Here is an 18,355-nt window from a genome sequence, read left to right on the forward strand (position 1 = left end):
CCCAAACCATCTAGTGTAGCTGGCAGTGGGAGGGGTTCACATACAGGTAGAGCTCCCTTCATACCTAGAGGTCAGGTCACTAGAGTTACTAAAGCTAGGGAAATATCTACCTCTGCATATTCCCATGTCACCTCAGTTTCTGGGGGGTCCCACTCATCCAACCCAGGTGATGATGCCATAGACAGGAGCTCAGAAAGCTCAGATTGAGGAGGCCAGGCTGAGCCTGCAGCAGCAGCAGCTGGCCCTAGATAGGGAGGCCTTAGCCATGGAAAGGGAAAGGCAGAGGTTGGGGTAAGTTCCCCATGGTGGCAGGGGCAGCAGTTTCAGGAATTATGGTGTTAGGGAGAATTCCTTTGATTCAAGAAACTTGCACAAAATTGTTCCCCCTTACAAGGAGGGGGAAGACATCTACTAATGGTTTGCTGCACCTGAGAAGGCCTGTAAAGTACAGAGGGCCCCTCAGATGCAGTGGGCTGCTATTCTGTGGTTGCCCTTTTCTGTCAAGGGGAGGGATAAACTTCTCACTGTCAGGGAGGAAGATTCAGATAATTTCACTATTTTGAAGGCAGCATTCTTGGATGGATTTGGTTTAACCACTGAACAATATAGAACAAAGTTCAGAGACACCAGAAAAAAAGTCTTCACAAGATTGGATAGACTTTGTGGACTGTTCTGTGAAGGCTTTGGAAGGTTGGTTACATGGCAGCAAAGTGTCTGACTATGAGGTCTTTATAATCTGATTCTGAGAGAGCATATTCTAAACAATTGTGTGCCTGATTTGTTGCGCCACTATCTTCTGGACTCAGATCTGACCTCTCCCCAAGAAGGCAGACAAATGCCTCAGAACAAGGGTGAGCAGAAAAGCTCATACAGGAGGTGACAAGGACAAGAAGAAGATTGGTAAGTCACATGACAAAGGTGGGGACAAAGACGAAAAGCAAGTGTTCATGAGGCCCACAAAAATCCTCTGGGGGTGGGCATAAATCCTCTTCCAACCAACAGAATAAAATGCCTTGGTAAAAACAAAGGCCATTGGGCAAGTGATCCCACTTGTTCCAAGAAAAACACCAAAGCTCCCACCACCACAAACCCCACTGCTTCCACTAGTGCCCCTAGTAATAGCAGTGGTGGTGGTAAAAACAATACAAATAGCCAGTCCAAAGGTGTAGCAGGGCTCACCCTGGGCAATGTAGTGGGGGTTGGTTTAGTTAGGGAAACCACTGAGGCTGTTTTATTCTTGGATGGCGGCATTGACCTTGCCACCCTTGTTGCTTGTCCCCTTAATATGGATAAGTACAAGCACTAGCCCTAATAAATGGTGTTCAGGTTGCGGCCTGCAGGGACACAGGTGCCACTGATGGAAAAACTAGTAGCCCCTGAGCAACACCTACTTGGTCATCAGTACCAAGTGACTGATGCCCACAATAACACTGTTAGCCCCCCCATGGCTGTTGTGAATCTCAATTGGGGGGGGGTTACTGGTCCAAATAAAGTTGTGGTAGCCACTGATCTAGGGGTTACTGGTCCATATAAAGTTGTGGTAGCCACTAATCGACCTGTGGAGTGTCTAAGAGGCAATGATTTGGAGACTTTAGCTTGGGCTGATGTGGAATTAGACGCTCATGCAGCAATGCTGGACATTTTGGCACATCAGGCCAAGAAGCAAAGAGGACAGGAAATCTTGGATCCTGGAACAATGGACCAAGTGCTCCCAAAAATTGGGGGTGAAAGGGTAAACCCATATCCACTATCCCTCCCTCCACTGATGATTCCCTATTTGAGGAGAAGAAGTCTACTCCCTCTGCAGAAGCTACACCAGAGGAGCTCCAAGCTGACACAGCTGAGCTCTTGGGTGCAGGGGGGTGTAGGAGGCAGGCCTGGTTTGAAGTGGGTACATAAGGTACTTGCCCCTTATACCAGGTCCAGTTATCCCTTATGTGTGAAATGTAGGCAGTGTTCTAGCAGCTTAGGCTGTCTAGGGGTAGCTGTAGCAGAGCAGCCAAGGCTGAACTAGGAGACATGCCAAGCTCCTTCAATTCCACTATAGTTACACAGTACTTATACACAATGAGAGACAATACTTAGTGTTACCAAAAATAAAGGTACTGTATTTTAGTGACACAAGGCCAAAAATATCTTAGAGGCAATACTCCTTCTGGAGGTAAGTATTATATACAATATATACACTAGTAACCAAAATCAGGTAAGAAAACAGTCATAGAATAGTGCAAACAGTAGAAAATACAATAGATTGCAATGGGCCTAGGGGACAACACAAACCATATTCTGCAGGAGTGGAATGCGAATGTCGAATTCCCCCCTAGGCAAGTGTAGTGTGTAGAGGGGCACTGGGAGTGTAGGAAAACACCAAAGGTAAGTAAAGTACCCCACCCTGAGCCTAGGAAAGCAGGAGTAAAGTACCACAAGTTTCCTCAGAACACACTACAAGTTGTGATGAAGAATTATGCAAGAACCAAGCAAGACTGCAAGCAACCAACGGTGGATTCCTGGACCTGAAGACCTGTGGAGAGAGGAGACCAAGTCTAGAAATTGAAGAAGAGTCCAGGAAGAACAGGAGCCCCTGGCCACCTGGAAGAAGGTGCAAAAGTGGATTCTCCATTTGGAAGAAAAGTACAGAAATGCACCAAAGAAGATAGTTGCAGGTTCCTGCTTGGTGCAAGAGATGTACCACGTTGAGATGTTGGATGCAGGCTGTTTGAGTCTCTGGATTCTGCCACCAAGCCTTGGTTCACGCAAGTATGCAGTTTGCGTCAAGGAAGAGCTGCCTGACCCAGGAGGGATCTGGGAGTCTTAACTCAGACTGAGGAGACAGAGGGGGCTCTCAGCACTTCAGAGAGCCCTCAGAAGACCAGGCAGCACCCACGAGAGTCCCAGAACACAGGGACAAAGGAGATGCAAAGTGCAGTCATTGCAGCTCTACACTGGAGCATCCCACGCCGCCGGAGAACAACTCAGAGAGCTGTGCCTCTCAGGATGGAGTGCTGGGGACATGGGCTATGCTGTGCACCAAGAACTTTTGGAAGAAGTGCACAGAAGCCCAAGGAGCTACAGAAGACACAGTGCATAGGGGTACTGTCTCAGCACGGGGATGCAAGCTTCTACCTCCACCAAATTTGGATAGCTGGACCTTTGGACAGTCTGGGTCACTTCAGTCTACCACTTGTGTTCCAGGGATCACGCTCGTCGACAGGAGAGAAGTTCCAGAGTACTGGTTGTCATCGCAGAGAGGTGCCTGCTGAAGCAGGGAAGAGACTCCGTCACTCCACGGGAGATTCCTTTGGTTCTTCTGGTGCAGGGTGAAGACAGGCAGTCCTCAGAGCATGCACACCTTGGAAACTGTTGCAATTGCTGGCTGGAGCTGAAGTTGCAGGTCACAGGAGTCGTCCTGGATACTTTGTTGCAGTTACAGCGGTTCCTGGAGCAGTCTGCGGTTGATCCGACGGTTAGAAGCTGAAGCAGAGGATGCAGAGGAGTCCTGGAGAAATCTTGCAAACCGAATCTGAGGAAACACCCAGAGGAGAGACCCTAAATAGCCCTGAGAGGGGGATTGGCTACCTACCCAGGTATGCACCTATCAGGAGGGGTCTCTGATGTCACCTGCTGGCACTGGCCACTCAGAGGTCTCCAGAGGGTCCCCATACCATGGAATCCAAAATGGCTAATGCCAGGGACACTCTGGAGGAGCTCTGGGCACCAGCCCTGGGGTGGTGATGGACAGCAGAGTGGTCACTCCCCTTTCATTTGTCCAGTTTTGCGCCTGAGCAAGGACTGGGATCCCTGAACCGGTGTAGACTGGATTATGAAAGGAGGGTACCCTTTGAGCCCTTCAAAGCATTTCTAGAGGCTCTGGGAGGATACCCCTCCCATGCCTGTAAGACCTATTTCCAATGGTTGAGGGTGTAAAAACTCTCTCCTAAATGAAATGCATTGTTCTGCCTTCCTGGAATTGATCTGCTTAATCACCAGGAGGGCAGAAACCTTTCTGTGAGGTGGCAGCAGCTGGGGCTGCAGAGGAAACCTCAGAGAGCTGGTTTAGCAGTACTGGGGGTCCATGGTGGAACCCCAGGGTGCATGGAATTGGTCCCCCAATACCAGATTTGGATAGGGGGTTCAATTCCATAATCTTTGGCACCTCACATGGCCATATTCTGAGTCATCATTGTGAAACTACATATCTGTATTAACATATATGTAGTGCATGCTTATAATGATGTCCCTGCACTCACGAAGTCTGGGGAATTGGCCCTGGACAATGTGGGGGCAGCTTTGCCAGTGCAAGAGTGCCCTTACACACAGTAACTTTGCACCTAGCCTTCAGTAAATGAAGGTTAGACATATAGGTGACTTATAAGTTACCTGGGGCAGTAAAATATGGCTGTGAAATAGTGTGTGCATTATTTCAGTCAGGCTGCAGTGGCAGTCCTGAAGAAAGGTTTGTATGAGCTCCTTATGGGTGACAAAAGAAATGCTGCAGCCCATAACAACCTCCTGGAACCCCAATGCCCTGGTTACCTAGGTACTATATATTAGGGACTTATAAGGAGGGTCCAGTGTGCCAATCAGAATTGGAATATGGAGTCACTAAACTATAGTGACACATTTGGTACATAGAGAGAGCATAAGCACTGGAGTTCTGGTTAGCAGAACTCCAATGACACAGTCAAGCGTACTGACAACACATATAGGCCACAAACTATGAGCACTGGGTCCTGGCTAGCAGGATCCCAGTGAGGAAGGCAAACACACTTATAAGCAGGGGGCCTGCCAGGGAGGAGTTGAGTGTGGCACAGCAGACCTGTCCCACATTAGAGGGTTTGAAACGGCAAGCTCTCAAACAAGAAACTGGGGATGTCAGTGACTCTTGCAAAGTGTACTGGAAAAATAATCTCCTTTATACAGAGGCAAGGGACCCAAAGCCTGGTGCTACCGGGAGACTGGTCATTCCTTTGCAGTATAGGGAGTTTCTTCTGACACTAGCACATGACATTCCCCTTGCTGGACATTTAGGGCAAAGCAAGACCTGAGGCAGATTGGTCCCTCACTTTCACTGGCCTCATATGTCAGAAAACACAAAAAAGAGTTATGTCGCTCTTGTGTCACTTGCTAGGCCAGTGGTAAAACTGGTGGCACCCCAAAGGCCCCCTTGATACCACCACCTGTGGGTGGGGTGCTCTTTGAAAGGGTATGGGTTGAGATGGTTGGCCCCCTTGACCCTCCTACTGCTGCTGGCAATAGGTTTATCTTGGTGGTAGTGGACCATGCCACTAGATACCCAGAAGCAATACCTCTAAGGACCATTACTGCTCCTGCAGTGGCAAAGGCCCTCCTGGGAATCTTTTCCAGAGTAGGCTTTCCAAAAGAGGTGGTGTCAGACAGAGGTAGGAACTTCATGTCTGCATACCTAAAAGCAATGTGGAAAGAGTGTGGTGTAACCTGCAGGTTCTCCACACCTTTTCATCCCCAAACAAATGGATTGGTTGAGAGATTTACTAAAATTCTCAAAGGTATGATCATGGGACTCTCTGCTGGTGTCAGAGGAGATGTGATGTCCTATTACCATGCCTCCTTTTTGCCTACAGGGAGGTACCTTAGAAGGGAGTGGGCTACAGCCCTTTTAAACTCCTCTTTGGTTACCCTGTTAGGGGTCCACTAGCACTTGTGAAGTAGGGGTAGGAGCAATCCTTTAAGCCCCCCAAACAGGATATAGTGGATTATGTGCTTGGCCTAAGATCCAGAATGGCTGAGTACATGGAAAAGGCCATCAAAAACCTTCAGGAAAGCCAAGAGTTAGAAAAACAATGGCATGATCAGAAGGCTGGGCTGACTGAGTAACTCCCAGGACAGAAGGTGAGGGTAGTGGAGCCAGTGGCACCAAGAGCACTGCAGGACAAATGAAGTGGCCCACATCTGATAGTGGAGAAAAAGGGCGAGGTCACTTATTTAGTGAACCTAGGCACTCCCAGAAGTCCTCTAAGAGTACTTCATGTGAACCACCTGAAACCATACAATGATAGGGCTGACCTAACCCTACTCATGGCCACTGATGAAGGACAGGAAGAAGAGAGTGACCCTCTCCTTGATCTCTTCTCCAACAATGGAGCTGATGGCTCAGTTGAAGGAGTTGTTCTTGCAGACTGCCTTTCAGAAAAACAAAAGGAGGACTGCAGAAACCTCCTAGGTCAGTTTTCTGAACTTTTCTCTCTGACACCTGGTCGGGACTACTTGGTTTGAGCACACCATAGATACTGGAGACAGTTTACCTGTCAAAAGTAAGATTTATAGACAGCCTGACATTGTAAGGGACCGTATTAAGTCTGCCGTTCAGAAAATGTTAGTCTTAGGAGTCATTGAGCACTCAGAAAGCCCCTGAGCCAGCCCAATGGTGGTAGTACCCAAACCTCATTCTCATACTTTTGACTTGACTGTATTGGCAGATCAAGCCATCAGAAGATGCTAAATCAAAAACTGCTTTCTCCACCATTGCAGGACATTGTCAGTTTACTGTTATGCCCTTTGGTTTGAAGAATACACCTGCCACTTTCCAGAGGCTGGTGAACACAGTCCTCCAAGCTTTGGAAGCTTTCAGTGCAGCATATCTAGATGATATAGCTGTATTCAGCTCCACCTGGGATGACCACCTTATCCACTTATGGAAAGTGTTGGCAGCCCTGCAAAAGGTAGGCCTCACTATCAAGGCCTCAAAGTGCCAGATAGGGCAGGGGAAGGTGGTTTATCTGGGACACCTAGTTGGTGGAGAACAGATTGAACCACTACAGGGGTGGATACAGACTATTTTAGACTGGACTCCCCCTATAACACAGACCCAGGTCAGAGCATTTCTTGGTCTCACTGGATACTACAGGAGGTTTATTAAGAATGATGGCTGCATTGTTGCCCCTCTTAATGATCTCACTTCTAAACTTTAAAAAAAAAATGCCAAAGAAGGTATCATGGACAGGCCGCTGTCACAAAGCTTTTGAGGAGCTTCAGCAGGCTATGTGTACTGCACCTGTCCTAAAAAGCCCAAACTCTTCAAAGACGTTTACTGTCCAAATAGATGCTTCAGAAGTAGGGGTTGGGGCAGTGCTTTCATAACTCAATTCAGAAGGCCAGGATAAGCTGTTGCTTTAATTAGTAGGAGGTTGACCCCTAGAGAAAAGCGTTGGTCAGCCATAGAGAGGGAGGCCTTTGCTGTGGTCTGGGCCCTGAAAAGTTGAGACCATATCTCTTTGGGGCTCACTTTATTGTTCAGACAGACCATAATCCTCTCTTATGGTTAAAAGAAAGGAAAGGTGCAGACACTAAATTGGAGAGGTGGTCCATTTCCCTACAGTGGATGGACTTTACAGTGGAACATAGACCTGGGAGTAACAACTCCAATGCAGATGGATTCTCCATATATTTCTACTTAGACAATGAAGACTCATCTGGGCAAGGTTAGCCTTATTGTCCCTCATGTGGGAAGGGTTGTGTAGGAAAATACCCTCTTTTTGGCATGTTACCCCCAATTTCTGCCTGATGTCAGTGAGTTTGACTGCTAACGAGGACCCCAATGCTTATGCTCCCTCGCCTCTCAATTTTGTCTCTGCACACTGGTAACCCAGTATTTCATCCTAAATTGGCATACTGATCACCCCTTAAAAGTCACTAGTATATGGTACTTAGGTACCCAGGGCATTGGGGTGTCAGAGAATCCCTATGGGCTGCATTATTACTTTTGCCACCCACAGGGAGCCCATGCAAAGGCTTCTGCAGGACTGCATTGCAGCCTGTGTGAAATGGTGCATGCAGCCTTTCACAGCCATTTTCACTGCACCAGCTCACTTATAAGTCACCTATATGTCAGACCTTCCAACCCTAAAGGCTAGGTGCAGAGTACCTGTGTACCTGTGTGTGAGGTCACCCCTGCACTAGCAGAGTTGCCCCCACGTCATCCAGGACCATTTCCCCGGACTTCGTGAGTGCAGGGATGCCATTTTACGAGTGCACTGGACATATGTCACTACCTATGTACAGCTTCACAATGGTAACTCTGGAAATGACCATGTTTGTTATCAAACATGTAGGAATCATACCCCTATACTTTTGCGAGCACTGGTTGTATGATCCCATGCACTTTGAGGGCTCCTTAGAGGACCCACTTTACTGCCATAGCAGCCTTCTGAGGTTTTCCAGGCAGCCTCAGCTGCTGCCACCTCTCAGACAGGTTTCTGCCCTCCTGTTGCTCGAGTAGCTCAAGCCCAGGAAGGCAGAACACAGCATTTCGTTTGCGTGAGGGGTGTTACACCTTCTCCCTTTGGAAACATGTGTTACAGGCATGAGAGGGGTAGCCTCCCAGAGCCTCTGGAAATACTTTGAAGGGCACAGATGGTGCCCTCCTTGCATAATCCAGTCTACACCGTTTCAGGGACCCCCAGTCCTTGCACTGGCATGAAACAGGACAAAGGAAAGGGAGTGACCACTCCCCTCTACATCACCACCCCAGGGGTGGTACTCATAGCTCCTCCAAAGGGTCCCTGTGTTTTGGCATTCTTTGATTCCAAAGTGGTAGGGAACTTTGGGAACCTTTGAGTGGCCAGGTCCAGCAGGTGACATCAGAGACCTCCTCTGATCAGTGCTTACCTGTGTAGCTAGCCAATCCCCCTTTCAGGGCTATTTAGGGTCTCTCTCTTGGGAGGTTCTTCAGATTCGGATGGCAAGACTCCAGCAGCAATCCTCTGCATACTTTACTTCACCTTCTCACCAATGAAACAGCAAGTGGACCCTCTAGGAACTCTACAACTTGCAACAAAGAAGCCAAGACGACTTCTGCAACATTGTATCTTCAGCTCCGGCCAGCAACTGCAACTGTTTCCAGGTTGAGCATTGTAAGAAATGGGGTCTTTGGTTGGCAGTCAGGTTACCCCCTGTCCAAGCAAGGACCCTCACTCTAGTCAGGGTAAGTCACACTTAATCCAAATGATCCTGTGCCCACCCTCTGGTAGCTCTGCACTGAGCAGTCAGACTTAACTTAGAAGGCAATGTGTAAAGTATTTGTGTAATAAATCAAACAACAACACCATATAGCACCACAAAAATACCCCATCAAATTATTCAGAAAAATATATAATATTTATCTGATAAGATGCAGGTCAAAATGATTAAAATGCAATATGTAGATGTCGAGATATCACTTTAAAAGTGATACAAAGTGTCTTAAGTCCTTTAAAAACAAATAAATGTCTCTTAAAAACAATAAAGGTCTCTTTCAAGCACAAAGTACCTGTTTCGCATGCAAAATCTCCGCAAGGGGCCGCAGAGGAGGCGATGCATGGAAAACGGTGAGGTGTGCGTTGGTTTTTGCCCCTTCGCACACCGACAAAACAGGTCAGGAAAAATAGGAGGAAGGAGGCAAAAAGTTTGGGGATGACCCTGCAAAAAGGGCCAGGTACAACAAGTATCCTCCGAGGACTGACTGTCTTCAGCCTGCACTAGAAGAGCAGAAGGATTCTCCTTTGGAGTGATGGAATCACTTTCATGCTGCAGCAGGCACCTCTCTGCAGCAACGACTGGCGGCATGGGTCCCCTCCCAGACGACAAGTGTGGATCCAGCAACATGGGTGGTGGACTAAAGTGACCCCGACAGTCCTAAGGTCCAGCTGTCCAACTTTGGTGAAGGTAAGAGCTTGCTTTCCCATGCAAGACAGTACCCCCTACGCCACATGGCTTGCAGTTGCCGAGGCTTGTGTGTGACCTTCCAAGAAGTTCTTCATGCACAGCACAGCTCCGGCCCCCAGCACTCCTACCTGCGAAGCACAGCTCCCTGAGTTGTTCTCCAGCAACATGGGATCCTTTTGTGTAGTGCTGTGTGGGCCTCCTTTTGCACCTTCTTTGTCCCCGTGCTGTGGGACTTCTGTGCGCACTGCCTGGTCTTGTGAGGGCTCTACGAGTTGCTGAGAGCCCCCTCTGACTTGCCATCCTGGGTAGAGTCCACCCGGGCCCTCCTGGTCCCGGCCAGCACCATTTGCTGCTAACTGCGAGCTTTGCGGGTACAAAGGCTTGTTAGCGGAATCCAGCGACACAAACTGGACTGTAGACTTCCATCCAGCGTGGGATATATCCTGCACCAACCAGGAACCCGCATCGTTATTCTTGGGTGCACAAGTCACTTCTCACCGGTGGTTCTTCATTTGCACCTTCATCCGGGTTACCAGGGGCTCCTGTTCTCCCTGGTCTCTTCGGTGCTTCTTCTACTGATCCCCTTCTTCCACAGGTCTTCAGGTCCAGGAATCCATAATTAGTGTCTTGCAGCCTGTAGGAGGCTGGCCTGGCTTGCAGTGGGTACCAAGGGGTACTTACATTCTGTACCAGGTCCAGTTATCCCTTATTAGTGTAGAAGAGGTGTTTCTAGCAGCTTAGGCTGATAGAAGGTAGCTATAGCAGAGCAGCTTAGGCTGAACTAGGAGACATACAAAGCTCCCACTATACCACTGGTGTCATATGCACAATATCATAAGAAAACACAATACACAGATATACTAAAAATAAAGGTACTTTATTTTTATGACAATATGTCAAAAGTATCTCAGTGAGTACCCTCAGTATGAGGATGCCAAATATACACAAGATATATGTACACAATACCAAAAATCTGCAGTAATAGCAAAAGGAAGTAACGCAAGCAATGTAAAGTTACAGTAGATTGCAATAGGAGCACATAGGTATAGGGGCAACACAAACCATATACTCCAAAATTGGAATGCGAACCACGAATGGACCCCAAACCTATGTGAGCTTGTAGAGGGTCGCTGGGACTGTAAGAAAACAGTGAGGGTTAGAAAAATAGCCCACCCCAAGACCCAGAAAAGTTTGTGTAAAGGGCACCTATATTCCCCAGAGAGCACAGAATTCGTGATAGGGGAATTCTGCAAGGAAGACCAACACCAGCAAAGCAACCAAAGTGGATTTCCGGACGAGAGTACCTGTGGAACAAGGGGACCAAGTCCAAGAGTCGCAACAAAGTCGAGAGTGGGCAGATGCCCAGGAAATGCCAGCTGAGGGTGCAAAGAAGCTGCCACTGGATGGTAGAAGCTGTGGATTCTGCAAGAACGAAGAGGGCTAGAAACTTCCCTTTTGGAAGATGGATGTCCCACGTCGTGAAGAATCTTGCAGAGGTGTTCCCACGCAGAAAGACTGCAAACAAGCCTTGCTAGCTGCAAGAGTTGCGTTTAGGGTTTTTGGATGCTGCTGTGGCCCAGGAGGGACCAGGATGTCGCCACTTGGATGAGTAGACAGAGGGGGTGCCAAGCAAGTCAGGGAGCCCTCGCTGAAGCAGGCAGCACCCGCAGAAGTACCGGAACAGGCACTTAGAAGAGGAGTGAACCGGAGCTCACCCGAAGACACAAAAGGGAGTCCCACGATGCCGGAGGACAACTCAGAAGGTTGTGCACTGCAGGTTAGAGTATCGGGGACCCAAGCTTGGCTGTGCAGAAAGGAAATCCTGGAAGAGTGCACAGGAGCCGGAGCAGCTGCAAATCACGCGGTACCCAGCAATGCAGTCTAGCGTGGGGAGGCAAGGACTTACCTCCACCAAACGTGGACTGAAGAGTCACTGGACTGTGGGAGTCACTTGGACAGAGTTGCTGAGTTCCAGGGACCACAATCGTCATGCTGAGAGGGGACCCAGAGGACCGGTGATGCAGTCTTTTGTTGCCTGCGGTTGCAGAGGGGGATTCTGTCATCCCACGGGAGATTTCTTCAGAGCTCCTGGTGCAAGAAGGAGGCAAGCTACCCCCAGAGCATGCACCACCAGGAAACAGGCAAGAAAGCGGCAGGAGAAGCGATACAAGGTGGCAGTAGTCGTCTTTGCTACTTTGTTGCGGTTTTGCAGGCGTCCTGAGCAGTCAGCGGTCGATCCTTTGGCAGAAGGTGAAGAGAGAGATGCAGAGGAACTCTGATGAGCACTTGCATTCGTTATCTGAAGAATTCCCCAAAGCAGAGACCCTAAATAGCTAGAAAAGGAGGTTTGGCTACCTAGGAAGGAGGATAGGGTAGTAACACAGGTAAGAGCCTATCAGAAGGAGTCTCTGACGTCACCTGCTGGCCCTGGCCACTGAGAGCAGTCCAGTGTGCCAGCACACCTCTGAATCCAAGATGGCAGAGGTCTGGGGCACGCTGGAGGAGCTCTGGACACCTCCCCTGGGAGGTGTAGGTCAGGGGAGTGGCCACTCCCCTTTCCTTTGTCCAGTTACGCGCCAGAGCAGGGCTGGGGGATCCCTGAACCGGTGTAGACTGGCTTATGGAAGATGGGCACCATCTGTGCCCATCAAATCATTTCCAGAGGCTGGGGGAGGCTACTCCTCCCCAGCCCTGACACCTTTTTCCAAAGGGAGAGGGTGTAACACCCTCTCTCAGAGGACGTCCTTTGTTCTGCCTTCCTGGGCCAGGCCTGGCTGGACCCCAAGTGGGCAGAAACCTGTCTGAGGGGTTGGCAGCAGCAGCAGCTGCAGTGAAACCCCGGGAAAGGCAGTTTGGCAGTACCCCGGTCTGTGCTAGAGACTCGGGGATAATGGAATTGTCTCCCCAATGCCAGAATGTCATTGGGGAGACAATTCCATGATCTTAGACATGTTACATGGCCATGTTCGGAGTTACCATTGTGACGCTATACATAGGTAGTGACTTATGTATAGTGCACATGTGTAATGGTGTCCCCGCACTCACAAAGTCCGGGGAATTTGCCCTGAACGATGTGGGGGCCCCTTGGCTAGTGCCAGGGTGCCTACACACTAAGTAACTTAGCACCCAACCTTCACCAGGTGAAGGTTAGACATATAGGTGACTTATAAGTTGCTTAAGTGCAGTGGTAAATGGCTGTGAAATAACGTGGACGTTATTTCACTCAGGCTGCAGTGGCAGGCCTGTGTAAGAATTGTCAGAGTTCCCTATGGGTGGCAAAAGAAATGCTGCAGCCCATAGGGATCTCCTGGAACCCCAATACCCTGGGTACCTCAGTACCATATACTAGGGAATTATAAGGGTGTTCCAGTATGCCAATGTGAATTGGTGAAATTGGTCACTAGCCTGTTAGTGACAATTTAGAAAGCAGAGAGAGCATAACCACTGAGGTTCTGGTTAGAAGAGCCTCAGTGAGACAGTTAGTCATCACACAGGGAACACATACAGGGCACACTTATGAGCACTGGGGCCCTGGCTGGCAGGGTCCTAGTGACACATACACTAAAACAACATATATACAGTGAAATATGGGGATAACATGCCAGGCAAGATGGTACTTTCCTACACAACCCCCCCCCCCAAACGAAGGACAATAAGACTAGCCATGACCTGATGAGTCTTCATTGTCTAAGTGGAAATATTTGGAGAGTCCATCTGCATTGGAGTGGGTACTCCCAGGTCTATGTTCCACTGTATAGTCCATTCCCTGTAGAGATATGGACCACCTCAACAAATTAGGGTTTTCACCTTTCATTTGTTTTAGCCAAAGTAGAGGTTTGTGGTCTGTCTGAACAATGAAGTGAGTGCCAAACAGGTATGGCCTCAACTTCTTCAGTGCCCAGACCACAGCAAAGGTCTCCCTCTCTATGGCAGACCAACGCTTTTCTCTAGGGGTCAACCTCCTGCTGATAAAAGCAACAGGTTGATCCTGGCCCTCAGAATTGAGTTGTGATAAGACTGCCCCTACCCTAATTCAGATGCATCAGTTTGAACAATTAATTTCTTGGAGTAACATGGGATTTTTAGGACAGGTGCAGTGCAGATGGCTTGTTTCAGTTCTGCAAAAGCTTTCTGAGAGCTAGCTGTCCACAATACCTTTTAAGGCATTTTCTTCGAGGGGAGGTCATTAAGTGGGGCTGCAATGGAGCCATAGTTCTTAATGAACCTCCTGTAATACCCAGTGAGGCCTAAGAAGGTCTGAGTTGAAGGGGGAACCCAATCTATGATAGTTTGGATTTTCCCCTGAAGTGGTGCAATCTGTTCTCCACCTACCAGGTGTCCCAGATAAACCACTTTCCCCTGCCCTATCTGGCACTTTGAAGCCTTGATAGTGAGGCCTGCCTTTTACAGGGCCTCCAAAACTTTCCATAGGTGGACCAAGTGATCATCCCAGGTGGAGCTAAAGACAGCTATATCATCTAGATATGCTGCACTAAAAGCCTCCAACCCTTGCAGGACTGTATTCACCAACCTCTGAAAAGTGGCAGGTGCATTTTTCAAACCAAAGGGCATTACTGTGAATTGGTAGTGCCTTCAAATAGTCGAAAATGCAGTTTTTGCTTTAGCATCCTCTGATAACTTGATCTGCCAATACCCTGCAGTCAAATCAAAGGTGCTTAGATACTTGGCAGATGCCAGTGTATCTATTAACTCATCTGCCCTGGGTATAGGGTGAGCATCAGTTTTAGTTACCTGGTTGAGACCTCTGTAATCTACACAAAACCTCATTTCTTTTTTCCGATCTTTTGAGCGAGGTTTTGTACAAGCACCACAGGAGAGGCCCATGGGCTTTCAGAATGTTCAACCACTCCCTGTTCAAGCATTTTCTGAACCTCTTGTTTTATGCGGTCCCTGACATGGTCAGGCTGCCTATAGATCTTACTTTTGACAGGCATGCTGTCTCCAGTATCTATAGTGTGCTCACACCAAGAAGTGTTGCCTGGCACAGTAGAGAAGAGTTCAGAAAACTGACCCAGGAGATTTATGCAGTGGTCTTTCTGCTCAGCAGTAAGACAGTCTGCTAAAACTACACCTTCCACTGGAGCATCTTGTTCTGTGGAAGAGAAGAGATCAGGGAGAGGGTCACTCTCTTCTTCCTGTCCTTCATCTGTTGCCATGAGCAGGATGAGATCAGCCCTGTCATAGTAGGGTTTTAGGCGATTGACATGGAGCACCCTAAGGGGACTCCTGGCAGTGCCCAAGTCAACCAAGTAGGTGACTTCTCCCTTCTTTTCAACAATGATGTGGGGTCCACTCCATTTGTCTTGGAGTGCCCTTGGGGCCACAGGCTCCAAAACCCACACCTTCTGTCCTGGTTGGTACTGAATCAGAACAGCCTTCTGGTCATGCCATTGCTTTTGGAGCTCTTGGCTGGCCTGAAGGTTTTTACTGGCCTTTTTCATGTACTCAGCCATTCTGGATCTTAGGCCGAGTACATAGTCCACTATGTCTTGCTTAGGAGCTTTTAAAGGTTGTTCCCAACCCTCCTTCACAAGTGTTAGAGGACCTCTTACAGGGGTGTCCAAATAGGGGTTGAAAGGGGCTGAAGCACACTCCTTTCTGGGGTACCTCCCTGTAAGCAAAAAGGAGGCAAGGTAACAGGACATCCCATCTCCTCCTGAGTTTTTCAGGGAGTCCCATTATCATTCCTTTGAGAGTTTTATTAAACCTCTCTACCAGTCCATTTGTATGTGGATGATAAGGTGTGGTGAATTTGTATGTTACACCACATTCCTTCCACATGGCCTTCAAGTATGCAGACATAAAGTTGCTACCCCTGTCTGATACAACCTCTTTTGGGAAACCCAGCCTGGAAAAGATTCCCAGGAGGGCTTTTGCCACTGCAGGAGCTGTAGTGGTCCTTAGAGGAATAGCTTCAGGATATCTTGTGGCATGGTCCACTACCACCAAGATAAACCTATTGCCTGAAGCAGTAGGAGGGTCAAGGGGGCCATCTATGTCAAACCCTACCCTTTCAAAGGGAACCCCAACCACAGGCAGTAGAATAAGGGGAGCCTTTGGAGTGCCACCAGTCTTGCCACTGGCTTGGCAGGTCACTCAGGACTTACAAAAATCCTTTGTGTCCTCTGACATCCTAGGCCAGTGAAACAGGGGGACAAGCCTTTCCCATGTTTTAATCTGACCCAAATGTCCAGCCAAAGGAATGTCATGTGCAAGAGTTAGGAGGAACTCTCTGTATTGCAGGGGAATGACCAATATCTTGGCTGCTCCAGGTTTTGGGTCCCTTGCCTCTGTATACAAGAGGTTGTCCTCCCAATAAACTCTATGTGAGTCACTGACATCCCCATTTTGCTGTTTGACAGCTTGCTGTCTTAGACCCTCTAATGTGGGACAGGTTTGCTATGCCACACTCAGCTCCTCCCTGGCAGGCCCCCCTCCACCCAAAAGCTCAGCAGTGTCTGCTTCCAGCTCCTCTGGTGAAGGTTCTGCACAGAGGGGAAATTCTTCTTCCTCAGAAGTTGAATCATCTGTAGAGGGAGGGCTAGTGGGTAGGGATTTACCCTTACTAACCCTAGCTTTAGGGAGCACTTGTTCCATTGTTCCAGGATCCAAGTCACCCTGTCCTTTTTGCTTTTTGGCCTGAGCCCTTGTCAAAGCAAAACTATGCCCAGGAATGCCCAGAATTGCTGCATGAGCCTCCAACTCCACTTCTGCCCAAGCTGATGTCTCTAAATCATTCCCTAGTAGACAGTCTACAGGTAAATCTGAGGCAACCACAACTTTCTTTGGACCAGTAACCCCCCCCCCAGTTGAGATTCACAACAGCCATGGGGTGGCTAAGAGTGTTTTTATGAGCGTCTGTCACTTGGTACTGGTGACCAAGTAGGTGTTGTTCAGGGTGTACCAGTTTCTCTATTACCATGGTAACACTGGCACCTGTGTCCCTGTAGGCCTGAACCTCAACAGCATTGATTAGGGAAGTTGCTTGTACTTATCCATATTAAGGGGACAAGCAACCAAGATGGCCAAATCAATGGCACCTACAGAGACTAGCACAGCCTCTGTGGTCTCCCTAACAAGACCAACCCCAACTAAATTACCAAAAGTGAGCCCAGCTACTCCCTTGGATTGGCTATTAGTAGGTTTGCTCCCACCACCACTGCTATTACTAGGGGCACTAGAGGTTGCAGTAGGGGTTGTGGTAGGGGGAGGCTTGGTGCTTTTCTTTGGACAACTGGCATCAGTTGTCCAATGGCCTTTTACTTTACATAAATAGCACCATGGTTTCTTTACTTGATTAGAAGAGGATTTGGACCCACCACCCCCACCAGAGTGTTTTTGTGGGCCTGATGAAGACTCATTTTAAGATTTGTCCCCACCCTTGTCTGAAGACTTACCATCCTTCTTCTTGCCATCCTTGTCACTCCCTGTATGAACATTTCTGTTCACTCTTGTTCTGACCCATCTGTCTGCATTCTTTCCCAATTCTTGGGGAGAGTTCAGATCTGAGTCCACTAGATATTGGTGTAACAAATCAGACACACAGTTATTCAGATTATGCTCTCTCAAGATTAGATTGTACAGGCTTTCATAGTCAGAAACTTTACTGCCATGCAACCACCCCTCCAAGGCCTTCACTGAATAGTCAACAAAGTCTACCCAGTCTTGTGAGGACTCTTTTCTGGTTTCTCTGAACTTAATCCTGTATTGTTCAGTGGTTAAGCCAAATCCATCCAAGAGTGCATTCTTCAAAACTGTAAAATTATTGGCATCACTTTCCTTCACAGTAAGGAGCCTATCCCTACCCTTTCCACTGAAAGATAGCCATAGGATAGCAGCCCACTGCCTTTGAGGGACCCCCTGTACCATACAGGCCGTCTCAAGTGCAGCAAACCACTTGTTAATGTCATCCCCCTCCTTGTAAGGGGGAACTATCTTATGCAGATTCCTAGAATTATGTTCTCTCACAGGATTGCTATCTGGAATACTGCTGCTGCCACCATGGGGTCCAAACCCCAACCTCTGTCTTTCTTTTTCTAAGTCTAGGGATTCCCTGTCTAGAGCCAGCTGTTGCTGTTTAAGTTTCCACTCTCAACTTATTGAATTCTCTTTCTTACATCTTGTCATCAGGGTGGGTTTGTTGGGAATGTCTTGACACAGAAGAATGATGTGAATGAGTAGCGGGAGACCTGTCCCTAACAGATGGCACCCTAGCAACCTGGCATGCAACAACAAAAATATCCCTACTGTGATGGGAGCTTCAATTACTACCAGCTATGCTAGGTGGTCTGCTAAGGGGCAGGTTAAGAAGGGCACCCTCTAACACTCTTACTGGGGGCTCCCCTGAGTCAGAGTGTGAGCTATCTCCTAACTTCTCTATTGAAGTGCCAGCTAAGGCCTTATCATTTTCAACAAGCATGTTAGACAATAATTCTCTAGAGGGATTCCTTCCTACCACTAAACCTCTATCAATGCAGAGACTCCTTAGGCTCTTAAAGTTAAGGTGGTCATAAGCTGTGTTGACCAAATTAAGAGGAATTCCTACATTAGACATGATAGAAAAGGTTTAGGGACAGATAAAAGAGAGAAAAAGTTTTAGGACTTTTTAAAGAACAGGAAAAAAAACTTTTTCAACTTTTTAGAAACTTTTCGAAAG

This window comes from Pleurodeles waltl, chromosome 6, assembly GCF_031143425.1.
Source record: "Pleurodeles waltl isolate 20211129_DDA chromosome 6, aPleWal1.hap1.20221129, whole genome shotgun sequence".
Lineage (NCBI taxonomy): Eukaryota > Metazoa > Chordata > Amphibia > Caudata > Salamandridae > Pleurodeles > Pleurodeles waltl.